Source organism: Pinus tabuliformis, chromosome 7, assembly GCF_031772625.1.
Source record: "Pinus tabuliformis cultivar Carrire ecotype Pingquan chromosome 7, CPIR1, whole genome shotgun sequence".
Classification (NCBI taxonomy): Eukaryota; Viridiplantae; Streptophyta; class Pinopsida; order Pinales; family Pinaceae; genus Pinus; species Pinus tabuliformis.
Window position 1 is genome coordinate 676,796,161 of NC_142293.1, and position 26,954 is coordinate 676,823,114.

Below are 26,954 nucleotides of genomic sequence, written 5' to 3' on the forward strand. Positions count from 1 at the left end.
AGAAACCTATGGCTAGTAGAACTCTGTTTTTGAATGATTCTCAGTGTTGGATCCGAGGCAGTCTCCTGAAGCCAAGGACCTCATCCGCCACCTGCATAAACAGAATCCAACAACCACTATTAGAAGATTTATGTTTCAAGGCAACCGAAGACAAGAATTCCGGATACATTACCTGTCTACGTGTTTTGCTGTAGATGACTTCTCTCTTCAAATAGTTGTATATTTTTCCTATAAATACTAGCGTTTAGAATGCAGAAGAAGTTCAAGTTTTTGCTTATGTAATAGTGCATATTTCTGCTTTGTAGTGTGAGAAACTCAGTGCTTTGTTTTAATATAACAACTCTGTTTTCAATGGATACCTGAAGCGTGTGAAGTGTTGATAATCTGAGACCTTGGAGAGGGCCCCTACGTGGTCAAGGGTACATTGTATTTCTGTACATTTTATTTATGTTTGTCTTTCTTAGTTTAATTGTACATTTACTGTGTTTTTCATCATGTTCATAATCATTTTCTAACACTGTGTATATTGCAGCTTGTGTCATTTGTTTTCACTAACTCAGAGTAGTTGTATTCCAGCGTAGAATAGTCCGTTAAGTTTTCATTGCTTTCTAGTCTCTTAACTGTAGTTTTGAAATTGATGTCAGTAGCATAATTCGATTTATTTCATCTACTGTTCCTTAGTTTCTAGATTTTAAATTAAGTTGTTCAATGCCTTTTTCTTATTAGTGTAGTCACTCATGATATAAATGAATGTTTCCAAAAGCCTTGATGGTTAATCCTCAAACTAAATGGTGAAATGTTGTATTTATGAATGAGTCTTTCATTACAATTACTGTTCGTTAGTTTTTGAGTTAAGTAGTTCAATGCCATTTTCTTATCAATTTAGTATCTCATGATATAAATGGATATTTCCAAGAACCCTTTCAGTTGAAGTTTAATCCTAAAACCAAGTGGTGAAATGTTTTATTTATGAGTGAGACTTTCTTTGCATTTTCATGTTTACTTTTCTTAGAATAATGAAGAATGAAATCTCTCAAGATTGCTATCATAAGGAGGTAGTTCTCCCTAAGTTATGTAGTAGGGTGACAACAATACTTCATTTAGCCTTTCTTTCATAATAGAATAATTACAATTTCATTTTTAGTTCTTCACTTAGTTTAGCTGCAGTTCCATCTTTACATTGTTTATTAAGTTTTAATTCTACAATAGATTCGACAGTAGAAGTAATCTTATTTCCAGTGTTCCATTTATATTTATCATAGATAGCTGCCATTTTATTTTCTCATTTAAAACTATAGTTTTGTAATTAAGTAGATAGTGGTTTTAAAGTCCTTTCAGTTCATGTTTTGGAAACAATTATAAAAGCAAGAAGAGAACCTTTATTTTTCACTTGTTTAAAAAACTTTACTTCCAAAATTAGCCTAAAAGCACTTTTAACTTTCATTTCATTTCTCTGGGTTCTTAGCAACAATAGATTAAGATTTTGTTTACATTGCAGAACATTAGGAATCAAAAGAGCAAAACCCCAAAACAAACATAAACTCAAAAATAGTGAGGTAAGAAAGGGTCATCTAGCACATATAGTGCACTACACTTCATCAGTTTACGATACCCGGATTGATAATTTATGTAGCAATTTAGAACACTAAATTGACTGAACAGAATCCAATCATGTCTTTGAATGCAACCGGTAGTCCACTAATGAATCTCTTAATATTAGCCTTCTCCTCCTTGAGGTAAGGCAAATACCTCAAAAATTCCAAGAACTTACTGGTGCACTCATCATCTGTCATGGATCCCATTTTTAGTTCATAGAATTATTTTTCCCCATCATCGAAGTATCTCTCTAACAGATACTTCTTCTTGAATAGCCGCTCAAACTCACTCCAAGTCAGATCTTCCTCATCTATATCTCTGACATTCTTCACATCTTCCCACCAGATGTCTACTTTACCTTTAAGATTGAAAATAGCCACTCTAGCTTTCATGTTCTCTAAGTAGTCATGCAACCTAAAAAAAATCTTCATACCAAGCAACCATGCCTCTGCATCCTGTGATCTCTGTATCTCTCCATCAAAAGTAGGTGGTTTTGCCTTCTTAAACTCATTTGGCAAGTATCCCCTATCATTCCTCCTACAAGGATGATAACGATGACGATCATAGTGCATATCTGAATCAGAACTAGAATCATACGCGCGTCTATCCCTTCTCCTCTCTGGAGCTTCTAACAATCTTCCATCTCTAACTGTATCATTTCTATCTAATTGAAGACCATCATGTAATCTACTACCATATGCCCCATTAGTTTTATCTTCCTGCTCATGACTAAACCGTAGTGGTCCTTGTCGCTGCAAATCTGACACGCTCTGAAGTATTCCTGCATTCACCTCTGCTAACTTTCCCTGTGACTGTATGGTTCTATCATTATCTGCATTACAACTCCTTATCTCCTCCTTTAAACTTCTCAATGTAAATGCCAAGTTAGAGGGGTTCCCAACACCATACTGCTCTTCAGATTTGTAGGGAGAGTCTCTATAGTCAACCATCTTGCTAGTCATTTGATATTTCTTCTTGCAAGGCATAATATGTTAGATAAACCAAATCACAATAAACCAACGTACTTTAGTATAGCTCGGGGAGGATACTTGTTTGCAAGATCACCAAATCAACGTGATACATGTATAACAAATCATAACAACATGTAGACATACACCAATAAATGTATCAACACATGAACATCACTCTAACTAGGATCCAGTCATCAATGTAAGGACATATCAACAATGCATGCTATGACCTCATGCATGACAACAACCATTACTCCATTGTACCCATTGCCACATGCAACCAACAATATGCATAAGTAATGCCAAATCAACTACACATACGCATAAACGCATATAGTCGAACATAAGCAATCAAATCTTGTATCAAACCTACAAGATTGATACATGTAGTCCAAATATTCAAGAATGTAACCTAACACACAAGGATGTAAGTAGGCACCATAAAATCAACATTTAAGCGACATACAATCCATACACAGTCAATCACATACTTATGACAATGCATTTCATGAAATCAATACCATATTCTCTGTGATAACCATACTACAACCCTAATCAATCATCAAACAAATGTAACAAGTATGCAAGAGACACAAATGCAAATGACATGCATGCATGACTAACACATAGCCCATCTAGTCTGAGGGGTGAACCATGCTCTGATACGACTCTGTAACACCCTCCTCCCACATCTACCCAAGCAACCGGCCAGTCGAGGTAAACATGCGACGAGAGGCCACTATGATACGATTCAACCTCCTAAGTCACCTTAAGCAACTGGAACCGACAGAAACACACCATATAGACATCCAACATCATCAACATAACCCTCAAAGGACAAGTCAGTCATTCAAACAGCCTGGTCCCACTGTTTTTTTAGGTTTCTTGGGCCATAGTCACTCTCATGCTATGGGCAAGGGAGCGACCAACAACCTAAATTCGCTCTCACAGGCCTGCTTGCCAGCGACTGTGGACCAAAATTGTCAGTGTTGTGCCAGTGACCTCAAGATTTAAGCCACTTTTTTAGGACCAGAGCCGAGGACACTGCCCATAACTGATCCATCTCTTCAAATCAGTAAAGTAACAGGAAAATGAAAGTACTAAAGCAAATACTTGTTCAAGACTTTGGCTAGATCCCTACTAGCCATGATAGGCATTTCGTCAAACATATCATCGACATGTAACCTACATGGGTAAACAACATAATTAAGTGTAGGGATCTCGTACTTATATGAGAAACTCTATGAACCATTGCTCCCTCATGCCATTTGTTGCATTATCATCTATTAGGTCATAGGCACATTATCCATTCCAATACAAGTAAAAACATGCTGAGAGCCATACATCACTGCTGTCGTAAAATGTGCATATAACCATCATAATAGGAACATAAATACAATAAACATATCATCCATCAAATCCATAAATACATCAATAACTTTACACGTGAGAATCAAGGGAATGGATTTCTCATTAATGAATGAAATGAACCAACTAGAGATGGGACTACCATGTTCCTCCCGACCGTAGAATGGTTGAGCCAAAACTATCTTCATCCATTCACCCTCGAGCCATATTCTAAGCATGAATGTGGGATCTCATAAAACACATCAATCAAAACGCATCCAGGGATTCCAGAGGCCATCCAACTCAACCCATCAAATAGTGATTTAACCTCACAGCCAGACACCACAAAACCATCATCAGATCGGTCTTTATCCAAGCCTTCTAGGGCTCTAGAGCGTTTGTCCAACCAAGGCTCCAAGACTAGTAACTCAACCCAAGCTAAGGAAACACGAGAACCAACCAAAAACAAGCAATGAAAGTAAACTGACAAACACCATGGTTATCCAGGAAATGGCAAGGCTTGGCAATCCACTGTCGATCCAGGAAATCCTCCATGCCAGTAATAGATCACAACCAAGAAATCACATGCATATGCCATGCATGCCAAAACTAATGAAGAAAACATACACGCAACTCAATACCTGCAAGAAAATCTGATGTAGTTGTTGATGTCGATGCCTTATTGTGCTTTCCTCCTCTTCCTTTGCTTTCTTGCTACAAAAATTGAAGTATGCCACACCCTCCAAGAGTTCTCAAAGAAAACTCTAAGTATCCAAGAGTATGAGAGAGAGAGAGAAAAAAATGAGAGAGCTCCAACACTGAAACTCACACAAGGTTACCAATTAATCCTCAGAATCCTTTTTATGAATGAGGCCTCTATTTTCTTCAATTTCCATTATTTTCCTTCATTTTCCTCCCCGTGTGAAACATGTGACCTTTCACCTCCTTTTTCTCCTAATTTCCATTATTTTCATGAATAAATGTGACAAAATGCCTTTTAATGCCTTAGCCATTGACTTTGTCAATTTCCTTAGTCATAAACAACCAAATGAACACCCCCTAGGTTGTCTTGCCCAACATTCAGCTTGGAATAAGTGTCCCAACCATCCGTGGTTATTGTTTTTAACATTTATTACATGGAATTTTCACCAGGGATGTTACGGATGTTGGAAAGGTCCATGTCTATATTCATGCCATTATTGGTTTTGACCCCTTTTCTTGTGATGCTTATTGTCAACCTTTAACCCAACTCAGTCCTGCAATCCATCTTCAATGGAACTTGGCACATGGAGTTGAACTTCTTGCAAAATGCCTTTAAGGATACAACGCGGGACTATTATTCACAGCATTATCCATCTAGCAACCTTTCATGCAAAAACCACATGGAGTTTTCCCATTGAACATCTAGTTGCATGAAGAGTGGAAATTGATTAAAATAATAGAAAAGTCATTGTGAGAAGTACTGCATATCCAGTTCCAAAGATTCACATGGGTATTCCTTTTCCTTGAATTCAACATTTAGCCTGTTAAAGGCAAGTTTCAAGGTTTCAAGGTCTTCTTTTGACTTGCTTGTTGTGCTTTTCCTAATTACAAGACATACAAGATTCTAATCTGATAATACAATTCTCCATATTACCTTTAATATTTCTTAATTCACATGTTGTACAAAGTTCTATCGTAGATAACACATAATTTGTATGGACTTGTCATTCTCAATGAATTGTGGAAGCAAGTGATCATGTTCAATTCTTCAAACTTTGATATTTATCAAAGCGTTCAATATTATCATCTTGTTGTAAGACAACCTTTTCATGGAGTTGGGTAATATAGTTCAAGCAAGTGATCATTTTCAACTCTTCGAACTTGATGTTCACCAAAGCATCTGGTATTATCATATTTAAGTAAAATAACCTTCTAATAGAATTGGGTAATAGTGTTCCACGATGAATTGACCTCATCATGAAGCTCAATATTAGTATACTAAAATGAAATATTTTTTCAATGTTGTATCTTGTATGAATTAAACATGCATTTATGTGTAAACTATGTGAATGAACTCATTGATATAAGTTCCTTCCATGTTTCATATAACAATTGCAAGGGGAATTTACTAACCCTTTTGAAGAATATTAAGAAGTAACAATGAATTTCTAGCTACCCTCTTGAATATAGCACTGCATATATTACATTGCCTTTGTATTAGTTTATTACAAAGTCTTAATATGAACCACTACATTATCATGATCATAGTCTAGAAGCAAGCTTAACTTGCAATTATTTCTCTATTTAATTCAACAATCCTTCCTTAGAACATCCCGAGGATGCAAATCTTACTCATTCATTTTCCTTTAGTTTTTCCATATGTTATCCCATCTTAATTGTCCTCATCTACATTCTAATTTCAATTGTTGTTCGGCTTGTGTTATAAATTTACATCCTCATATTTTTGAGTGTAGACTTTTAATATGCCTAAGAAAACATGAATATATCTTTTAATTTATTATTCATGTGGGTTGATTTCCTAGCTTTGTAACATGATAAACAATTATTGTTGTTGCAACATCTGATATCACCCTTTGCTATCATGTTTTCACATGCTTAGTTATTGTTTATGAAGGTTGGTGAATCAACTCTACTTATTTTGTTTACAACTATGTAATTTTTTTTTTCCAAATTAGTAATATGTTACAATGCTAATAACCAAATGTGCAATTTCTTCCAGCCGGACATTGGTCATCACCGTCCAAAAAGGTTGCATTCTCTCTTTTCTCCTTATGGCTTCCTCCATCTGATTTACATGAGTTTGAAAGGAATGAATCTAGGCACTAGTCCCGAGTAGTTTTCATGGTATAGCTACCCCTCATTTTTGGCATGCAAGCCAAAGAAAGTCTACCCTATGCAGTGCAGTCCTCCAAAGAAAGTTTCTTGAAGAACTTCCAACAAAATGTGTAATTTCATGCCAATATGAATCATAGAGATTCTAGAATTTTGTAGGTGCTATGCATTCATGTTAAATATCATAATAAAAAAATGCATGCAAGTCGTAATGACACCCATAATTCACAGAATATGCTACTTTGTTGTTTGTCCAAGTAGATTTATATACCCACTGAAACTAATACTTGGAATATGACAATTATAAAAGGACAATTGTCATGTTGTACAAGGAGAAAAAGATATAGATTAAAATTGGAGGCTCCATCTTTTGCATAGCCTCCTTTACTAAACCATTTAATTTATTGTCAACCTTGGTCTATAGAGAATATTTTTCAGTTATGTACTAGCAAATCATAGGGTTCAAACATAACTCCATGCTTGTTAGACACCCACATTCACATTGTGGCTTAGGAGGTATGCACTGACCATCTTGGGAGGGTCCACAACAACCAACTTGGGGGGTATTCCTTAAGAAGTTGTCATATAAAAACTACTACGAGGAAATTTATGTTCAGGTGGAACTGTTGCAGAAACTCCTTTAAGTACTCCAGGTTTACCTTCAACATGATATTATGTAGCAAGTCATTGGTTGCAAGTCCACCCTTTTTATCTGCATCTGCCTCAAGAAAATCTTGATCCTTTGTTAGAACCTTTTTTGTTCATTAAACATCATTCAATAATAGATGCGATGTGGATTAGAAGAAGTGGTTTAGGAATAGGTCACATGTCAATGTCGCTGAGGAATTTGAATGCATGAATATCTGCTAAAAGACCGCTGAAATTTGCATTTTCACCAGACTGGAAAGAATAAGAAGCTATGAAGAAGACTAGTTTGTTGGTACAAGCATATCTTTTAATCAATATACTCAAATTAGTTCGACATATTGATTCCATTCTCCAAAATCTCTTATGAATGAACATGTGAAAATAAGTTTTACATAGTGTATTTTTCATGTCCTCGGGATTTGATTGGAGATAATGTAATTTTAGGATCAATTGAGTTTGAGGAAAAATACATTTCCAACATAAATAAGCTAACTTCAACTCAACAACTAATACTTCATCATATTTAGGCTTGCATTTGTTCACTTCTTATAGCTTGAAAATTGTTTCCATTAGTTAAGATTGAAAATGAATTACAATTAGTATAAAAATTCTTCATATAGAGCTAAAAGGGAACAAAAATGATCTTCAGGAGCCAAAACTGATAAGGCCCAAGTTCCTATTGTTGAGTTTCATTCACCTACAGATGCAAATATCTACCATAGCAGTTTTTCGTGTGGATACGACCTAGTCCATCCCAAGTCCTATACCAATTATGGTTTGAAAGAATGGTAAATGTTAAAAATGGCATTATATCAAGATTAAGCTCTTTACGGTGAGAGAGGTCTAGGCCCTCAAAAAATGGGTAATTGGCTTGAGTATTAGGGTTTACAATATACTTAGTTGGAATAAATTCACATAAGTTGAGATCACAAGGTTCATTTCAAGTTCCAAATTCCAATGTCTATTTAATCAATAAACCAAGGCTGTTTTATCATCCCAAAGTGCATTTCATACTTGGAATTTAATCAATTGTATGATTATAAACATGTTTATCATTGACTAGAGGCAAAAGAAAATATGAAACATAAATCTTTGATATTGGAAGTAGAACTATGGGTTTTTGTACATAAAATGTGAAGAGTATTGGCCTTTGTTAGCAATGGAATGTATTTTGTTATTCTCCCACAGGGCCATAGTTGTGTATGTAACCCTCTTTTCTTAGTTATGTAATTGATGTTAGTCTACATGAGCTCAATGCTTTGCAGAAACAATCTATTGGAAGATCATTCAAGTTTTTTTATATTCCAAAAATGAAAACAAAGGGGTGAATTGTCGGTATTGAAACAATACCCAATGTTGCTACTAATGTTGTCCTCATATTCAATGCCCTATTGTGATTATATGGTATCCATCAAAGATTTTATAGTTTTTAGTTATTGCATAGCAAGGACATCTATGGGCCATGGCTTTGTATTAGTATTGTACATACAAAAAATTTGCAAAAATTCCATGGAGTTTTAATAGTAAACCTTAAGTTTTTAATTTTCCAAGAGAATGTTCTAAGCATAACTGCCACATCAGGGCTAAAGAGACCGATGTGGTGACGAGTCCTTCGTATCGTCCTCATCACTAAAAATGCAAGTTGATGGTCGAGGAGACGTGACTAGGCAGCGTAGAAAACATCGATGACTGACAAGTCAACGTGGCATAAGATGTCGATGGGCTACAGAGCCTGAGCAGGTGAACGAAATTCTAGGTCCATCTAGTTGGACAACAACCCATATGGATTACAGTTCGCAGTCCAAATTAATTAACCAATTTGGGTTGCTCATAACGAGAGCGTCATATGTTCTAGCACGTCGAGAGGATGACAAAGATCTTCACAAATTTGTTTCGTGACAGGCACCTATTTGAAAGTTGATAAACTTAAAACCAACTCTACGAAATGAAAAAAATGAATGAAAAGCATGTCAGAGAGCTCTTTTGTTCTTATGCCTTCCACATTGGGCTTCGAGCACTTGGAGTGGGCATGTTTTTTTACTCATAGTGTTCTTTGTATATTTGTATTACAGTCATGTGAAGAGCAACTGAATCAATCCCTATGATTTTTCGAGAGTTAGGCTTCATAGGTTCAGTTACAAGGAATTGTAGGGTGCTACCAGCTCATTCGACAATTCAATGAATTTGGGGAAAGGAATATTTGGATTTGTTTAATTACAAAAGAATTTTGAGCAGTGCCAAGGAGGTGGTTGTTGTTATTGTCCATTCTTTCTAGAAGTTATAGTTTGTTTTGCATAAAAGCTGGTAAGTACCCACGTATGTTCTTTAGGCATTTTAGCTCCAAGGGATAGTTCAGTTGGTCGAGTTCCTATTTCCAATTACCTCGCCTATCGGGAGGTCATGAGGTCAAATCTTCTCGAAGCCCTTGGGGTTAGGCCTTGCTAGTTTGGTCGACAGGTAGAATCCTTCGATTTGATCTACCTGGATTTTCCTGTGGATAAAGGGACCACTTAGTGTCTATGAACCACCTTAAAAAAAGTTCTTTAGGTGTTTTCATCTTTTCATTTATGGCCTTTGTTTGTTGGAAAATTTCATGGCTTTTCATCAACTTTCATATTACTTTATGCAAAATTGTGGGTTTGTCTACATTTATTTCATCTTCTCGAGGGTTGTGAGTTATTGTTTCCATGAAACACTCTATTTTGTAGATTGAAGTAATGAGTTGCATATATCTTTTGCAAAGTCCCAATTACCAACTGCAACATATATGTTTGCAATAAGTGCAATTTTTTTTTGTATTTTCAAGTTCTAACTCAAATAGGTGCTTAGCCGCACATTTTCCACTGCCCTTAGGCCACTTTCTATAGGCAACAAAATCAATTTTAGATTTGAACTATTAGTAGAAAAAATTAGTATTTTTTTATTTGTAAATAAAATTTCATGAATGTCACTTATGATAGAGATCGCGAGTTCAATTTTTGGAATTCCCCTTTTCTCATGATTGTGTTACGCTTGATGAGAGGTCCCCAGTTTAATTCTCGAAAAGCCCTTTTAATAAGATCAACTACACTGGTACTTTGATTATGAATGTCAATTATGATAGAAATGGCGAGTTCAATTCTATGAATGTAGCTTATGATAGGGATCACGAGTTTAATTCCTCCTTATTGTGAAGTTTTTCATCTATGTATGTTACTGTGATTTAATATAAATTTCATTTAGCTTACATTGAAAGCAATGTTAGCCTTTCATTGAATGTAGCTTGATAGAGGTCACGAGTTCAATTTTTGAATTATCGTATTTCTCGTGAATGTGTTATACTTGCAATAACATTGGTTATATTACAACTTATTGAAAAACAAAATATCATTTCGAAATCTAAAAACAAGGCTTACGAAAACCATGGAAAGGGATGCTTGATGATGAATCAACATTTGTTTCCCTTGACTTCATGAATTGTCAGATTAGGCTACTGTGAAGGCAGGTGTAGTGTGAAACATGCAACCCAATAGTAATATATCTTCTAATAGCAATCCTCCTTTCCTTGTATATGTGTATGGAAGCTTGTACTTGTAAGATTACTAAACTAGAAGTCTGAACAATAGAGTGTAAAAATTAATTGAGAGAGGACACAAATTGTTGAGGGTTTGTTTTACTCTGAGTATATTTTGGTTACTCGGTCCATCCAGATGGAAAGCGACCCATATGGATTACAGTCAACAATTCAAATTAATTAACCAGTTTAAGTTCCTCAGAACGGGAGCATCATATGTTATATCACATCAAGAGGATGTCATAGATCTTCGTAGATCTATTTCATGAAAATTACCTCTTTGAAAGCCCACCAACCTGAAACCAACTCTATGAAATGAAAATATTGAATGAAAAGCATGCCATAGAGCTATTTTCTTCTCATTCTCTTCCACCTTGGGCTGCGAGCACTTGGAGTGGTCATGTTTTTGTACACATAGTGTTCTTTGTGTATTTGTATTACAATCATGTGAAGAGAAATAGAATCAATCCCTATGATTTTTCGAGAGTTAGGATTCAAAGGTTTATTTACAGGGGATTGAAGGGTGCTATTAGCTCGTTCGACAATTTAGTGAAGGCTGGGAAAGGAAGATTCAGGATTGTTTATTTATAAAGGAGTTACGAGCAGTGCCAAAGAGGTGGCCAGTTGTTATATTCCATTCTTTTGAGAAGTTATAATCTTATTTTGCATAAAAGTTGGGAAGTACCGATGTTGGTTCTTTAGGCATTTTCATCTTTTCATTTCTAGGCTTTGTTTCTTGGACTAGTTCATGGCGTTTCATCAACTTTCATCTTACTTCATGCAAAATTGTGGGTCTGTCTACATTTATTTTGTCTTTTTGACGATTGTGAGTTATTATTTCCATGAAACACTTTGTTTTGTAGATTGAAGTAATGAGTTGCATATATTTATTGCAAATTCCCAATAACCAGCTGCAGCATATATGTTTGCAAGAAGTGTAAAATTTTCTGTATTTTTAGGTTCTAACGCAAATAGGTGCCCAACCACACATTTTCCTAGCCCTATCTTGCGATAAGGTTCCACTGCCCTTAGGCCACTTCCTATAGGCAACAAAATCAATTTTAGATTTGAACTATTAACTGATAAATTTTGTATTTTTTTTATTTGTAAATAAAATTTCATGAATGTCGCTCATGATAGAGATCGCCAGTTCAATTTTTGGAATTCCCCTTTTCTAATAAATGTGTCACCCTTAACGTGAGGTCTCGAGTTCAATTCTCATAATGCCCCTTTAATAAGATCAAATATTCTCTTACTTTGATTATGAATGTTGATTGTGATAGTGATGGCGAGTTCAATTTTAAGAATGTCATTTATTATAGAGATCGCGAGTTCAATTTTTGGAATTCTCCTTTTCTCGTGAAAGTGTTATGCTTTACAAGAGGTCCCAAGTTCAATTCTTAGAATGCCCTTTTAATAAGACCAAGTACTTTGTTACTCTGATTATGAATGTCTCTTGTGATACATATGGCAAGTTTAATTCTATGAATGTCGCTTATGATAAAGATCACGAATGTAACACACTCCTTCCGCATTCACCCACTTTCACCAACTTTCCCGAGGTAAACATAAGCTGAGGTTCACTATGATAAGGCTTAACCTCCTATACGACCTTAATGAAACAGATTCGACAACTTGAGAACATACTGACTTCCCTCAGGTGCTACAGGACCGCTAGGAGAAATCCAACCCCTCTAGATGTTCAACCCCTGAGATGACTCTTTTTTAGTGACCTAGAGCCCTAGTCCCTCCCTTTCCAAGCCCTCCAAGCGACTAAGAGCCTTCAGTCGCTCTCTTGAGCCTGCCTCAGTGTGACTATAACCTTTTTATGTCAGTGTTATGCCAGTGACTACGAGATTTAAGGCTATTTTCTAGGGCTAGGACCCAGTCTTTGCCTAGAACTCCGTGAAATTTCCGGAACTCATAAAAGACATAGAAACAATGCTTGTAAACCAATACTTGACTTGACCTTCCCTAGAAAGGACTGACATTCCATCAAACACTTGGTAAACCTGCAACCTATAGGTCATGAATGCAAGTCTGAACATAAGGAGTTGAAAACTTATCTAAGGTTTAACAAGAAGGATCACTGCCTTCTCACATTAGCTGTCATAACATCAATTAGGTCTTGCATTCATTATTCATTCAATTACAAATAAAAACATGGAAAGAGCCATGACTAAGAACTGTCAAATAACCATGCTTATAACCAACATATAACCAGATAAATAACAATGAGAGAACATCCATTAAAGCCACATAATAACAAGTACATTTACTCATCAAAAGCAAGAGAAACTTAGCTCTTATTAAACATAGGAAAAATCCAACTAGGTTCGGGACTTCCATGTACCACCCGACCATATATTGGCTGAACCATATCTTTGTTTTAGCCAATCACCCTCGTGCCATATTCCAATCATGAATGTGGGATCTCATGGGATAAACCAATCCATAAACAACCAAGGGAATCCATAGGTTAAACCACCTCCACCCTCACCATACCGTGACCTCACCTAAACTAATGTCGAGATCACAAAACCAAACTGAGCTTGGATGCCTCATAATTTCTTCTCCAATGCCTTGACGAATTTTCTCATCTCCACCCTTATGCTTTACCGTGTATCCTTCCATTACCAATCAAGGGATTCCTAAGCCTTTGGGAATTTTCCTGAGACCACCTCACCCAGATCCAAAATCTTCCGGCAATCCAAATCTCAAACTGAGAAAAGTCTGATCACACCATGTCTATCCGAAAATAGCAAGGCTAAGCTAACATCCACTGTCGAAACTCAAAAAAATCCATGCCAATGACAACAATAGAACCAAATACCAACATGCACATACCATGCATGTCAAAAGCAACTAGGAATTCATACAAGCAACCTATTATTTACAAGTAGTCCTACTGAAGCTGCTTGATCCAACTTTTCCTTGCTTGATCCTTGCTTTCCTTGTCATTCCTTTGCTTTGTTACTTTCCTTCTCCTCTTGGTGCTCTACTCCTCTCTGAAAACTAATTCCAAAATCGAACTGACAAAAGGCTACCAACTGATGCTCTAATGTATTTTTATTATTCATGCCTCTAATTTCTTCATTTTCCATTATTTTCCTTCATTTTCCTCCTCACATGCAACCTATGACCGTTTACCTTCATTTTCTCCTATTTTTCCTTTATTTTCATAAATAAATGTTAATTAATGCATATTTTCCTTTTCAAATCCTTTGACATTACCTTTTCCAATTTCCTTAGCCATAAACACAACAAGTGATGCCCACTAGGATATTTTGTCCAACATTCAACTTGGAATAAGTGTGTCATGACCTTGGTCTTATTTTTCCTTTATTAACTTTTATTACATGAACTTTTAACCCAGGGCTCTTACAGACCCCCCCCCCCCATCTAGGGGAACACTGTCCCCAGTGTTCAATGACACCTACAACCAACAAGACCGTTGAAAAGAAAAACATACTACCCATGGAACTTTATGACTTATCTCATTGTAGTATTTACAATGAATAACTTGCTGAAAATCAAACCAACATACCACTTACTAGAGCTTTATAACACAACTCATTACGATATTTAAAATAACAACCACATATACACTCATGCACAATTGCTTCAACTAGAAAATAACCATAATGTCTATGGAGATTTATAAATCTAGCTCGATACAATATTTACAATAATATACATATATACACATATGCACATTTGCTCAGCCAAAAAATAAAAGGATACGATGCCTGCATCTACAACAAGGGAGTCCAGAGGCTCACACCTCCACCCTCAAAGTAATACTAGGATTCAGCCCCTTCCCAGGAAGCACAAAATCCACTATTAAAGTCAAACTTGCATCCAATGTCTAGTGCTACAATCCTGCACTACTTGTTCCCTCAGTGAACAGTGACTGACTCATTGTTCTAGGGCACACTCCCAATGTGCATTTAATTCTATCTGGTAATGATAATGACCAAAACAAATCCATTGTAACATCCCTCCCTTGTGTGCTAACCTAAGTTGAGTTAAAGCTAGGTGTGATATCCTCCGTTGTATGTTAAAGGATTGTAAACCTAAGCTGAGGAAAGCTAGGTTTGATACCCTCCTTTGTGGGTTAAAATATTATAAACCTAAGCTGAGGAAAGCTAAGTGATATGCAATATGAAAAGCAAATGTGTTATTAAATAAATTAATAAAATAAATCACTTGGAGGGTGGAGCACCAAGAGAGAGGAGATTATTTCCAAATCCCATGAGGAATGGGATATATATGAATATTTCATGATAAAGCTTCTAGATGTGATTCTAGATAAGCTTGGGTGGATTGGAGATCCATCGGATGGATGGGAGATAAATATCCATCGGACATAAGAGCTTTGAGGGCGATAAAGACAAGCTTTTATGAGGAAAATCCTTGTGGGAGATAAAGACGAGCTTTTCTGAAAAATACCTAGGAAAATGGAAAAATCCATAAAAGCGGGATGTCGCTAATGGTAACTAAATCATGAAAGAGGGTATTAAATACCTAGTGCATTTATTAATTGAGGACAATTGATGCTTGGCAAGATCTTTGGCTCGGGGGGGGGGGGGGGGGATCAGAGGTGATTCATGGCTGGGTGGTGGTGCTCCTCCCTCCAAGTGAGGTTTTAGTTGGTGTCAGATGCGTGGAATGTTTTGTATGATGATTCTTACTCTCTCTCTGTTATAGTTCCAGTTTGTTTATGAGAATATTTCTTAAGTTTCTTCGCCATGAGAATGTTGTGTGAATTACATATGCTTATGTATTAATAGATTTAATGGTGTTTCCCTCTATTCTGATGAGATTCACTTGCATGGTATGTGTTTTATATTAATCCTTACTTGTTATGAAGTTAAATCATTTAGCTCAGATATGTTGATGGTTGATTTCTTATCTCTATATTTATTTCCTATTGTTAGAATGGTTAAATCATTTAGCTCGAGAGTATAGAAGTTGTGTTTTCAGTATCTATGAAAATGATTGTATGCATGTAACTTTTATTTCACTCCAGATAGCAATGAAGTAGTTGTTGAATCTAATCTTGGACCTTATTAAAGGTGCTCAAGGAAAATAGAGTGTCTCTAACTTATGTGATATTATTTATACATTAAGACTTTGGTGCATGCGAACAATTATGGAGTAATGTTGTTAGCTCTATAACGATGTAGTATTGTCTATGCCCTGCATGAGCTATATCAATAATCTCCTTCATAAGTATATTAGATGCAATAGACCCAAAGCAATATCCTATTACGTGTTAGTGAGGGGGTTGTCAAAGAGTTTAATGGTTGTATGTTATGATTTGTCTTTTTCCTACCAAATGTAAAGGGTTAATTTGAATTATAAACTCTCACAACTGGATCTAAATGTTCTCACCCTGGTACTGTTGGGGGACAATGTAGGTATTCTTGCATGTGCATAATAGACAAGACAGTAGTAGCTTTGCATGCCCATGCTAGCAGAAATAGATGTAAGAAAATGTTCTATTATTGTTGCATGGAATATTGCATGAAGACATTAAAGTTATTGTAATGGTTGCATGTCAAGAGAGCATGTGATATTACACCCAGGGTATATGACTCTCTACCTTGATCTTTCATAGTAGTTATGATCCTTGGTTCACTGAACTCGTGACGACTGTGAAATCTTAACTGTAACTAAGACAAAAAATTTAAATTTATGGGGCCTAAAGGCTATTTTCCTGGGTAGGCTAAGGAGGTTCGTTACAAATGGAATCGGAGCCCAAGTTCAAACCTTGCAGCCTATGGATTCATCCACCTCTGTAACATTTTCGTTGACAGGTTTGACTATAAAAAATTCTTATATGAGCAATAACCCCAAAATTTATCTGAGAAATTTAAGCATATGGAATTTCTTGCCGCCAAGGGAAATTAAGGTTCTTCGAAGAAGAATCCAAACATTAACAAGGTTATTAAAGGATTAATAACATATAGAACTGCATATTGGGATATTACATTCGCTCTCTATGATTGACAGTTATACTGAGCAAAGTCATGTCCAACACCACCTCATTTTTTATTCACGCATCTGAAATTTGTGAAAATAGAGTGTACCCAATGTATATATTCAATAATAAAAAAATCAGAGATTACAAATTCCACTTATTAAAGACTTTCAATGGTCTTATAAGCTGTTACATTTCCAAATACACAATCTATTGGAAGTCAACATTCTTCGTGCCTTGGGAAACAATTGCCACGGCAAGCTTCCTCTTGTTGCTCCACCGCTTATTATAGAATTCAAAAAGTTGTTATACATTGTTTGCATAAACATGTCTCTATAGGCCACCCACTCTTTTTGAAACCCAAAATTATGTGAAAAGGACGGGCATGTTAAATTCTGCTCCGAGTTTTCTATGTGAGCCAACGTCCAATTTCTAACATGCGTGTGTGGATGGATAATCAACAAGACAACGGAAGGTTGTAAATAAGACCATGAAAGCCCGACCACGGATAGAGTGACACTGTTAAAACATCAGTTGACTCAGTTAGGTGCGAAAATTGCTTCAACCTTCTAATTAAGCAAGAAAACAAATACAATGATGAAAATGTTATCGTAAGGGTTGAACGAAGGAAGTCATAGGCTTCTGCGCAAACTGTAAGATGTTGGTTGTTAGATTGTTTACAATCAGGATAATTAGAACTTAGTCTCCTCGTGGGCGATATTACCCATGTGTAACAACCCTGTTTAATTAAATCTCAAAAGAATGGATGGGTAGAGCAACCACACCTTCTCAAATTGAGTGGAGAAAATCACGATGGTAACTGATGTTATTCTTGCTACCTTCCAGGTTATTTTACCACAGATGTGGAGGAAATCAAGCATTGGTCCAATAAGGCACAAACGCACGGGCGGATGATGCATTATCCTTATGCTTTGTTCCTTATACATTGTCATTTCCTTATTGATTACGGTTACTGTTTCTTTTGGGTGTTGTTCAGATTGGTGTATCTTTTTTTCCATCGAAGGATTGTAGAAAAGCCGAAACTTGGCTTGTTTTTCCTTATCGATTATTTGTTGAATGGAAGGTGTGGATTTGGGATAATGACTATTCCCATGTACATCATCGCCTTAGATGGATAGGGGTTATTCATAGATGAACTTAGATAAAAGCCTGAAGCTAATGATTATCCCAACTTTTAAACTACGTGCTTTATTCATCAACGCAAAAAGCGAGTTTGGCTTTCTATGCTCTACATATAACAATGGGTAAGTACTGTTTCTATTGATTTTTGTTTTTGCCGAACACGATCAATACATGTTAATATAAATATGGATAGATCCTTGTAAAACTCACAGAAGCACACGCGGGTGGTTGTGAATCGCCATCTACATATGCATGCAGTAAGTGTCGACACAAAAACTGGGATTGACAGATCCGGTTAAGTTCTTCCAAGCAGAGTGCAGAAGCATTCACGGTGTCTTGATATTGAATGGTCTTCATTTTGGTGAGATTGTAATGTCTAGAAGGTTCTGTACATGATGTAGTGTTAGATTTGGTTGCGCTGACCTTGATTTAGGAGTCAAAGTCAGTTGGAATGATAGGCGAGCTTCGTGGTGAAGCACCTTCACGTTGGCCTTCACCAATAAGGGACGTTGGAGGACAATAGTATGCCACCATGGATCTTGTTGAATGGGTTGAATCGACCATTAACAGAATAAAAAATTTGGCACTGGCAAAGTTCATAGAGGAGGCAGAGCTGGAACTATTTTCTATTCTGAAATAGAAGTCAACTCTGTTTGATCGCTCTTTGAACCCAGCAGTGTGGGGAGAACATGAAATCAAAATGGGTTCAGATAGTCACAAGATTTAATCAATAATATGGCCTCTGTTGATAAATGACGGGTTCACGTAAAAAGGTAAGATGCTCCTCTGATATTCACAATGGATTAAATGAACTCGTTGTAAAATTTCTAGAGCATTTTTTGTTTTTAAAAGCTAGGTGTGCTCGCAAATGAATATGGGTTCCGTGGTTTAAAAAAAGTCTTTTAGTATAGTTGTTCATGTTGAGATTATGGAATATAAAAGTTTTACTAAGCAAATTTTACAATATGCCAACAGTTAGCCCTCGAGGCTGCGGAAATATACTTGGAATAATCTATGATAGAAGAACATTTTAAAAACTGTAAGGTGCATGGTTGTTTTGGATTTGATGACCCAAGGATGACCATTGGCCTTTTGTTTATAAAAACATTGGGATTTTATTTGTTATAGTTTCCAGGTTATTGTATATCTCTCATACTAAGGAAACTTACCAGCTTCAACAAACACAACAATTGTGTAACCTTATTGCAGGATCATATCATTTTATTTGTTGCAACCCGAACAAACATTTGATTTATGTTTACATTATACAGTAAATACATTGTATTTGACAATGTTATCAACAATTCGCTCATAAAACGCGACATGATAGTTATAATTTCCATTGTGACTCTAGGAAGAGTTGTCAATACTTAGTGACGAGTGTGGGCTACTTATCATAATAAAAATGCCATTGTTGATATGTGTTATAATGGTCACAATAATTCATTGTCGAAATGACCCATATGTGTTATAACGATAATTTATCGATAGTCGAAGGAATGTCAAGCCTTGTAAGCTTAGACATTGCATCTATTGCAGTAGGACAATATCCAGAACAAAGGAACTCTTTCAACCAGAAGCACACAAATGATTTATGATAATAATGATTTTGAAGTTTTTTGAATTGAAAATATATACAGAATTGTTTACAATTTCCGATCCAAGTGAAAGTTTAGCTTTGAAATAGAGACATGTTCATGTATATAAATAAATAAAAAAATAAAAAAATTAAGAATAAAGGAAGAAGTCTATTGAGCATTTATTCCAAAGCTACTGGACAACTTCAAAAGAAAATTCCATACTGGTCTCTCCATAATGCAGCGTTAACTTCGTGAACATCTCCTTTTTTTTGAAGCACGAGATCAAGTTGCAATAAAGAGAAACAAAAAATTTATGAAGTATAATTGCACAAGTAAACAATTGCAATCTGAAAAAGAAGCTATCGGTGTTAAAACATTAACCAAGGTATGGTCAAGCATGTAAAACATGAAGAATTTGTTTCTAAAAATGTTTGCTTTCTAAGGATTTTTTTTGCATAAACCTCGATGAATGAATTCATTAATTGTTTAATGGTATATCGCAATTTAGATTTGTTGAGGTACATGCAACATAGATGTGAAAGGGACTAACATCTATCATACATGTAACTGCAACAAACAAAGACTGACAGACAAGTACATAACCCTAATGCTCATAACAATCATTAACCAACATACCTACATGCCCAACATACAAACTTGTATGACGATCTACCCTTACTCTGTAGTCTAGTGCTACAACCTTACTTTGATGATCTACAACTCCTACTCTATCTCAACCAACACATCAACATCACAACATAACAATAACATCATAATGAAATAACCTTCATACCATAACATCATGCATGAAACCTTAACCATGACAATATATGCATAACAACATGTATCTAGCCCATCCAGTCCAAGTATTTGAACCATGCTATGATACCACCCTGTAACTACCTCCTCCCACATTTACCCACTTTCATTGGCTCGCCCAGGGTAAGCATGAGCTTAGGGTCACTATGACAAGACTCAACTTCTTATATGACCTTAAGGAAATGGAGTCAACAACTTGAGACCTTACTGACTTCCCTCAGGTTCTATAGGACCGCCAGGAGCAACCCAACCCCTCTAGGTGTCCAACCCCTGAGATGGATCTCTTTTTCACTGACCTAGAGCCCCAGTGGATCCCTTTCCAAGCCCTCCAAGCGATTGAGAGTCACTAGTCGCTCTCATGAACCTGCCTGAGTGCGACTGTAGCCTTTTTCTACCAGTGCTATGTCAACGACTACGAGATTTAAGGCTATTTTCCAGGGCTAGGACCTATTCTCTACCCAAAACTCTATGAAACTTCCTGAACTCATAAAAGGCATAGAAACAATGCTTGTAAACTAAAACTGAAGCCAGGACTTGACCTGACCTTCCCCAACCGGGACTGACATTCTATCAAACACTTGGTAAACCTGCAACCTACAGGTCATGAATGAAAGTTTGAACATAAGGAGATGAAAACTTATATGGGGTTTAACAAGAAGGATAATTTCCTTCTCAAATTAGCTCTCATAACATCAATTAGGTCTTGCTTTCATTATTCATTAAGTTACAAATAAAAACATGGAAATAACCATGACTAAGAACTGTCAAATAACCATTATTATAACTAGCATATAACTAGATAAATAACAATGATAGAACAACCATTAAAGCCACATAATAACAAGTACATTTACTCATCAAAAGAAAGAGAAACTTATCTCTTATTAAACATAGGCAAAAGCCAACCATGTTTGGGACTTCCACGTACCACCTGACCATAAATTGGTTGAACCAAATCTTTATTTCATCCAATCACCCCCGTGCCATATTCCAATCATGAATGTGGAACCTCATGGGATAAACCAATCCATAAACAACCAAGGGAATCCAGAGGTTAAACCACCTCCACCCTCACCATACCGTGACCTCACCTAAATCGGTGTCGAGATCACAAAACCAAACCGAGCTTGGATGCCTCAAAATTTCTTCTCCAATACCTTGAGGAATTTTCTCGTCTCCACCAAGCTTTATTGTGTATCCCACCATTACCGGTTAAGGGATTCCTAGGCCTTTGGGAATTTTATTCAGACCGCCTCACCCAGATCCAAAATCTTTCGGCATTCCAAATCTCAAACCGAGAAAAGTCCCATCACACCATCGTTACAAAAATGGCGATGTTAGGATTAAATACGCTATCGAAACCCGACAAAATCCATGCCAATGATAACAAAATAACCAAATACTAACATGCACATACCGTGCATGTCAAAACTAGCTAGGAATTCATACATGCAAGTATTCCTACTGAAGTTGTTTGATCCAACTTTTCCTTACTTAATCCTTGCTTTCCTTTGCTTGCTTTCTTTCCTTCTCCTCTTGGTGCTCTACTCCTTTCTGAAAACTAATTCCAAAATTGAATAGAGAAAAGGCTACCAACTGATGCTCTGATGTCTTTTTTATTATTCATGCCTCTAATTTCTTCATTTTCCATTAGTTTCCTTCATTTTCCTCCTCACATGCAACCTATGACCCTTCACCTTCCGTTCCTCCTATTTTCCTTTATTTTCATAAATAAATGCCAATTAATGTCTCTTTTCCTTTTCAAAGAATTTGTCATTGCTTTTGTCAATTTCCCTTAGACATAAACACAATAAGTGATGCCCACTAGGATATGTTTCCCAACATTGACCTTAGAATAAGTGTCCCATGACCTTGGTCTTATTATGCCTTTATTAACTTTTATTACATGAACTTTTAACCCATGGTTGTTACAACAAATTCATTACCTCCTTAGTGTGAAGTTGTTCATATATTGTTGTTAATGTGATTCAATATAAATTTCATTTAGCTCACATTGAAAGCAATGTTATCCTTTTATTGAACTTCGCTTGATAGAGGTCCTAAGTTCCATTCTTGAATTCTCGTTTATCTCGTGAATGTGTTACGCTTGCAATAACATTGATTAGATTACAACTTCTTGAAAAACAAAATATCATTTCGAAATCTAAAATCAAGACTTATGAAAACCATGGAAAGGGTGTTAATTTTTCTTAGGGCTATATTGTTCTCTGCTTTGATAATTGCATTTCTTCATTAACACATTACATTCACCCTATAAAATCATAACATTATTCAGATTTACATCATTATTCAACACCATATGAAACTATGTAGAAAGAACAATATCATCATCATCAATGCAGCGAAAGATAAAGGAACAATAGAAGAATTCACACATAGAGACACCAAGATTGGTCAGAGACCACAACAAACCCTACTATGGGGAAAACCCTTTCAAATTCTTTTTTTAATTAGATTGTCATCAAGCGATTAAAAAAAGAGAGAGTACAATGATCCATATATTCATCTATGCAATTATCCATAAAAAACAACTACGACATTCATGAAATGAACCCAACAATGCTTATACTCAAAATCAAAATTTTGAAGCGTGTAATGAACTGTCACTGTCTGCGATCAACTGCCAAACACTGCGGTCACTGAGCGAAATCTTTGGACAATTGAAATTCCATCATTTAGGTCCCGGTCGCATGGAGGAGGAGTCATGCGTGCAACTGGGAAGCTTCCAGTCGCTCTCTGGAGCCTACATTGAGCGATTGTAGTTTGCAACTGAACTTCTGAAACCCTAGGTGCGACACCTTTCTTATTCCTTTTCTCTAACTACCATCATCCTTGTCGAAAGGAAACAATCAAAGACCAAAACTTCTTCTAACCATGGGAATGATTGTTCACTCAAAACCAAACAAAATGAAGTTTCTTCAAGCATACTCGAGGGTTAGAGACCAATTGCAGCAAGTAGGGTGGCTTCAATTCTTTGAAAAATTTGACGGGCATGAGACAAAGGTTACCAAATCTTTTGCTCGAGCTTTTGATGGGGTCAAAGCAGAAATTGGAGACATCAAGCTTATCCTAACAGATTCCATTGTGGCAGAAGCTATGGGATTACCCAGAAATGGAGAAAGTTGGTTCAAAAATAGAAAAATAAAGGAGAATGACTGGATACATTTCCTCAAAGAACCAGGTATGGATATATCCATCTTTAAAAAGGGAATTCTAGTCACTGCATTAAAAGGGAAATGGAGAAATCTATTATTGGTTATTCAAAAGTTTGTAACTTGTGAAGGTAGATTTGGAACTATGTTTTTCTACCATGCTCGACTCTTGATGCATTTTATCGATGGAAATGAAATCAATTTGCCTTACTTCTTTCTCCAAAGTTATACAGAGAGAGTATAGGTCCACTGATAATTCCCTCTATCATCACAGACTCATCAAAATCCTTATAGAGGGACATTTGGAAGCTAATGGAGATAATTGGGAAGATTTATTAGTTAGAAATCATTTTGTAGAAGTCCAAGAGGAGGAAACAAGCAGTAGGGTTAAGCAGAGTCAACGAAAGTCAGTACCAAACCCTAACCCTGAAAAGGAGAAAATTGAAGAAGAAATTCAAGAACATAATGAGATAAAGGTACCAAAAGAACCATTTGAGGATGATACTCCACTTTCCCAGTATTTTAAGAAATGTAAACAGAGTCTTAGAAGGAAGAAAGTTAGCTCAAGCTCTCAGTTATATGAAGAAAGTAGAGAAAGTAGAGGAAACAAAACAAGAGGATAGTAAAATAAAAATACAAGACAACACCGAAGGATCAGGAGTAAAATTGAGAAGAAGCAAGAGAATTTCAAAACTTTCAAGTACACAGTCTCTAGAAACAATTGATATTGAAGAAGAAGGGTACAAAACACCACCTCACAGAGTCATCCCTACAAGAAAAATTGCAGATATTAACCGAGTCCAACAAGAAATTTATGATTATGTATAATCTTTGGAACAAAGAGCACAATAGAAATCAAATCTCTCTCAATATCAAAAGAATGAAATTGGTGAAACTTCCTTGACAGAACCAACTTAAGAACAAGAACGAAGAGCTGAAGATGCTTTTAAATTGGACATATATGAGGTAGAGGTTCTAAATAAACACCTAAGCAACAAAAGTTCAGAATGAGATACTTAGAACTGAGAATGATAATTTACTTCTACATCTCTGCCATTATTAGAAGAAAAATAAGAAACTTAATACTAATAACAAGTTTCTTAAGAATAGAATCAAGGGTTTGTAGAGTAAAATTTTGATGAAGAGACCAAGGACCACCTTCAACATTAAAAAGAAAAAGGAAAGCACTAGTCTGGATGTGCTTGCACAGTCTTCAGAAATCATACATTGAAGGAGGAAAGAAGAACCAATTTTGAATTTTTGATGCATGAGGACATGCAATACCTTTGGTGTGAGGGAATGTTGAAGTCCTAAATTGTTTCCTTTTCTACTACCCTTTTACCGTCTCCTTTCACCTTTTTGTCACTATTTTTATAGTAGTCTCAGCATGCTCAAGGTCAAATTCAACTTATAAAAAGGTATTTATCATCCATGTTTAAAATCTATGTTTCTTTATGAATTATAATGAAAGCATTCTTACAATAATTGAATCATAAACACCATGCAACTAATGCAACTAATGTTGAATTCTGCAGTGATATTCATGGTTAGACAGGTTGTAGTGCTTTAGTCAAATAATGAAGAGTATATGGATTCTAAGTTACTTTAAATAAAAAGATGTTTTTAATATTAAAGTTAATGACCTTAATACTCATATTAAATTAAATATAAATATATCTTAATAAACAATAGATATCAATATATATTGCCTATGTTGACAAGATATTTTCGTTTGATAAAACAGGTATTTCACAGGTGGACAAGGATGATTCAGAAGTCATATTTAGATAAGAAAACGTATATATATCCCTAGAATCATTAAAGTTTTGGTAAGAAATGTTGTGAAGTCATTCATGTCATCAAGGACGTCCCTTCCCTTCCAATCGAGGGGATGCCTTGCAACCCCAATTCCCTAGGGATTGGTACAGATACTATGCAACATTGGCACATTAAATAGCAATTGTGGACATCCGTCTAATGTCATTGTCTTTAGTATAAGTTAGGCATGGTGTTAATAGAAAGCATAGTTTAACTAATAGAGGCTTTGGCCTTTTCTGGGATCTTGTTCAAATTTTGGTATCGATTTTTTTAGAGTAGCAAAATTTTGGTAGCCATATTTTTATAGCAAATTTGAGTGGTGTAATTTGCAAAATTTAATGTCTCATAATATTTTAAAACATTATATCTATATCTATATTCTTCTTATGTGCTTGACTTCCTTCGCATGTCACAGATTGATTTGAGCGATGGGTCTCACACATGGATTTCTTGGATTGATATCGACAGGAAGTGTTTTTTTCTAAGGGTTTTTTGCTAGGAGAATCCCTCTTTTGACATCAAAATTTGCCTTGGAAAAACCTTGCAAACTGGAGAATGTGAAGTAATTACAAGTAATAAGAATGAAAAACCCACACTTGTTAAGTCTGAGTCGGAGGGTTAACTGGAACAGGGTTTTATGTTCGAGTCAAACAATTCCCTAGAATAAGGTTCCAGCGATAGCTTTCTGGGCGAAGATCATTCTCAACTATGTAATGAAGCTCAAGTTACAGAATGCGATAATGTTGGAGTTTCCTACTCCGGAGCTTCCACCAATGTTTCTATGGAATCAAAGTCGGGTTCATTTTTTGGAAGTAAGAAGATCAACAATTTGATGATTAAATTAGAGGATGGTGATAAAGAGTTTGTTGCAATACGAGACCGGTTCTTAGGTGAGCTTCGGACACTTGCTACATTAACAACTATTGTGGGCATCTATAGGAATGTGTCAGGACAGGCTCGATCACAAAAATTTCGAAGGCATGTGGAGGATGTTGAATGTCCGACTATGGTAATGCCAACATGAGGTATGCTTGGCATGGTACCTCTAACAAGGCCATTTTCAGTATTATACTCCACGGCTTTGGCCATCCCAAAATGCCAAAACATGACACAACATATGGCATTAGTGTCTATCTTGCACCTGAAAATTGTGCCTATACTAGGTATAAGCACATCTACTTGAGCCTTCAATTGAATATTGTTCAATTTTAGTATAGTTTATTTTTGGGATTTTCTGCATTGACATTGCAACATTCTGAAGAATGATCGTTTATTTACCATCCTGCAATGCATCGTACTAGGATGTTGAAGGAAATGGAGAAAAACACATTGTGTTGTGCCGTGTGATAATGGGGAATATAGAGTAGGTCAAGCATGGTTCACAACAGTTTCATCCCAACAATGAACAATTCGATACTGGTGTAGATTATCATAAAAATTTGAAGTGCCACATTGTTTGGAGTACCGACATGAACACACATATAT

The 26,954-nt window shown here is 36.0% G+C and overlaps 1 pseudogene; it reads left to right on the forward strand.

Annotated features, from left to right (window-relative positions):
* Positions 1 to 23,373: 23,373 nt before the first annotated feature.
* On the forward strand, positions 23,374 to 26,652 carry LOC149249277 (inactive poly [ADP-ribose] polymerase RCD1-like; annotated as a pseudogene).
* Positions 26,653 to 26,954: the final 302 nt, after the last annotated feature.